Below are 4258 nucleotides of genomic sequence, written 5' to 3' on the forward strand. Positions count from 1 at the left end.
GGCCGGGAGGGCTTGCCCCGGGCCCGGGCGGGCTTCGGCGGCGGCGGTCGGCGGGGCCACGTGGCAGACGCGGGTTGGCCGCGGGGGCGGCGGCGACTTCGTCCGGCGGCGCTGGACGCGTCCGCCCGCGGAGAGGCGATTTTTCTAGGGTTGATCTGTGATTCGTTTTCGGGGGAGATGCCAATAAATAGGTAGAGGGAGCTAGGAGACTCCAAATGAGGTGCGGTTTTCGCCCACACGATCGTGATCGAACGACCTAGAGCATGGAAGAGAGTTTGGTGGGTTGTGGGCTGGTTTTTGAGGGGTTTTTTGCTGGACACTCAAATGGACTTTGCGGATGCCCGGTTAACCGTTGGAGTACCAAACGACCTCCGAATGGAACAAAACTTGACCGGTAGTCTCCGGGTGGTATATTAAGGCCACTTGACAAGCCTCGGTCCATTCCGAGAAAGTTTGACACACGCACACGAAAGAAAACAAGAGGGGTGCACCGGAGGAGATAGGAGCGCCGGATTGCAAAACGGACAACGGGGAAAATGCTCGGATGCATGAGACAAACGCGTATGCAAATGCAATGCACATGATGACATGATATGAAAATGCATGACATGACAAAATACAAAACGAAAGACAAAACCCGACAACGGAGGGAATAACATATCACAAAGCCGGAAATGGCAAGAGTCGGAGTTACAAATATGGCAAGTTACATACGGGGTGTTACACAAGAGAGCCTGGAAAGGATCATTGAGACTAAATTTTATGATCTTGATTTGAAGGTGACAGAGATGCAGACAACAGTTGAGAAGCTCCAGGAACAAGCTGAGGAGAGGAAAGGGCAGGCTACCATAGATGCCTTTCAGAGAGTACCAAGAGGACAGAGATCTGCTGCAGTGCCCATGGCTGACACAAGAGCAACTACTTCAGCACCTGCAGCCACAGCATCAGTGCCACCTCCATTTGCCACTCCACTAGCTCCAACAACTTCAATGGATGCATTCATCCTTGGAGTCCTCTCAACGCCTCCTCCCGAAGATCAAGCCTAGAGAGACGCATAACACTATGCATTTTCAAGCTTTTTGGTAACTTGTTGCCAAAGGGGGAGAAAGTGTATAGATCATGGGCTTCGAGAGAGAGAGAGCTTTGCTTCTTTTTGCCTGCTTGGCTTTTGGTTGATACTTATTTGTGTGCTTGCTTGATACTCTATGTTTATGTGTGTGAGATACTTGTATGATCATGTGTTTGATCATATTCTACATTAATGCTTGTGCTTGAATGATGTTATCTTTTATCTCTCATATATGATCATTCACTTTGCCTTAGTGATGAGTGCATATTTTACTTTCTATCATTTTGAGCACTCCACCAAGATGTATGTGACAGGGAAGAGTAACCCATGATCATAATCGATTGTGCATTTGCATTCAAAAGCAAATTTTAAATAATGCACAAATTTAGGGGGAGCTCTTGCTTATCACATACTTCTCAAAGCGACGATCTATATGTTGTCATCAATTACCAAAAAGGGGGAGATTGAAAGTGCAACTATCCCTGGGTGGTTTTGGTAATTCCTAACAACATATAGCTCATTAAACTAATGCTCTTTCAAGATGATCATTTCAGAAAGTTCCATGATTGGCATGGCATGGACTAGGAATGTGGACCCCTCAAAATGCTAAGGACACATATTGGCTCAAGCTCAAGACTGTACATTTTCATTTTAGTGATCCAAGATCACATTGTGTCCATGGGAAAAGCCAATACTATTAGAAGGGGATGAGGTGTTGCTTAATGGCTTGCTTGCTCAAAATGCTTAGTGATATGCTCCAAAAGCCATCAACCACTTTCTCATATCCACATATGTCCCAAACCAAAAGTAAAACTCGGCCCCACCGATTTGATCTATCCGGCGCCACCGAGTTCATTTGACATAGCCATAGCCAGAAACCCTAATCAGTTCGGTCTCACCGATAGGGATCTCGGTCTCACTGAGATGGGATTGCAAACTCTCTGTTTTCCTTCATAACGTTTCGGTTTAATCGAGATGAGCGATCGGTCCCACCGAGTTCATAATGCAAACTCTTTGTTTCCTTTTTCGTAACATTTCGGTCTCACCGAAATGAGCGATTCGGTCCCACCGAGTTTGCATGACCAACTCTCTGTTTGACTATTACAGAAATCGGTATCACCGAGTTTATGTGATCGGTCTCACCGAGATTACGTTATGCCCTAACCCTAATGAAATTGGTCCCACCGAGTTGACATGTCGGTCCCACCGAAAATCCTAACATTCACATTTTGAACTGAATTGGTCTGACCGAGTTTCATGATTCGGTCCCACCGAGTTTGGTAAATTGTGTGTAACGGTTAGATATTGTGTGAAGGCTATATATACCCCTCCACCCACTCTTCATTCGTAGAGAGAGCCATCGGAATGTGCCTACACTTCTACTATTCATTTTCTGAGAGAGAACCACCTACTCATGTGTTGAGACCAAGATATTCCAATCCAACCACAAGAATCTTGATCTCTAGCCTTCCCCATGTTGCTTTCCACTCAAATCATCTTTCCACCAAATCCAAATCTGTGAGAGAGAGTTGAGTGTTGGGATACTATCATTTGAAGCACAAGAGCAAGGAGTTCATCATCAACACACCATCTATTACCTTTTGGAGAGTGGTGTCTCCTAGATTGGTTTGGTGTCACTTGGGAGCCTCCGACAAGATTGTGGAGTTGAACCAAGGAGTTTGTACGGGCAAGGAGATCGCCTACTTTGTGAAGATCTACCCTAGTGAGGCAAGTCCTTCGTGGGCGATGGCCATGGTGGGATAGACAAGGTTGCTTCTTTGTGGCCCTTCGTGGGTGGAGCCCTCTGTGGACTCGCGCAACCGTTACCCTCCGTGGGTTGAAGTCTCCATCAATGTGGATGTACGATAGCACCACCTATCGGAACCACGCCAAAAATCTCCGTGTCTACATTGCATTTGCTCCCTCCAAACTCCTCCCTTTACCTTCATATGCAATGATTTACATTCCGTTGCTATACTCTTAGACTTGCATATGTAGGTTGATTGCTTGACTTGTGCTAAGTTGCTAAAATCTGGCAAGACTTAAAATTGGGAAAAGGCTAGATTTTTATTTGGTCAAGTAGTCTAATCACCCCCCCTCTAGACATACTTTTAATCCTACAGTAATGAAGGAAATATGCCCTAGAGGCAATAATAAAGTTGTTATTTGTATTTCCTTATATCATGATAAATGTTTACTATTCATGCTAGAATTGTATTAACCGGAAACTTGATACATATGTGAATACATAGACAAACATAGTGTCCCTAGTATGCCTCTACTAGACTAGCTCGTTAATCAAAGATGGTTAAGTTTCCTAGCCATAGACATGTGTTGTCATCTGATGAACGGGATCACATCATTAGTGAATGATGTGATGGACAAGACCCATCCGCTAGCTTAGCACTGTGATCGTTTAGTTTATTGCTATTGCTATTGCTTTCTTCATGACTTATACATGTTCCTATGACTATGAGCTTACGCAACTCCCGAATACCGTAGGAACACTTAGTGTGCTATCAAATGTCACAACATAACTGGGTGATTATAAAGATGCTCTACAGGTGTCTCCGATGGTTTTTGTTGACTTGGCATAGATCGAGATTACGATTTGTCACTCCGATTGTCAGATAGGTATCTCCGGGCCCTCTCGGTAATGCACATCACTATAAGCCTTGCAAGCAATGTGACTAACGAGTTAGTTGCGGGATGATGCATTACGGAACAAGTAAAGAGACTTGCCAGCAACGAGATTGAACTAGGAATGATGATACCGACGATCGAATCTCGGGCAAGTAACATACCGATGACAAAGGGAACAACGTGTGTTTTTGTGCGGTTTGACCGATAAAGATATCGTAGAATATGTAGGAGCCAATATGAGCATCCAGGTTCCACTATTGGTTGTTGACCGGAGAGGTGTCTCGGTCATGTCTACATAGTTCTCGAACCCGTAGGGTCCGCATGCTTAACGTTCGATGACGATTGGTATTATGAGTTTATGTGATTTGATGTACCAAAGGTTGTTCGGAGTCCCAGATGAGATTACGGACATGACGAGGAGTCTCGAAATGGTCGAGACATAAAGATTCATATATTGGAAGGGTACATTCAGACACCGGAATGGTTCGGTTCGTTTCGGATAAGTTTTGGAGTACCGGGGGTTACGGGAGCCCCCCCCCCCCCGCC

This window comes from Triticum aestivum, chromosome 2D (genome assembly GCF_018294505.1).
Source record: "Triticum aestivum cultivar Chinese Spring chromosome 2D, IWGSC CS RefSeq v2.1, whole genome shotgun sequence".
In the NCBI taxonomy this organism is placed as follows: domain Eukaryota; kingdom Viridiplantae; phylum Streptophyta; class Magnoliopsida; order Poales; family Poaceae; genus Triticum; species Triticum aestivum.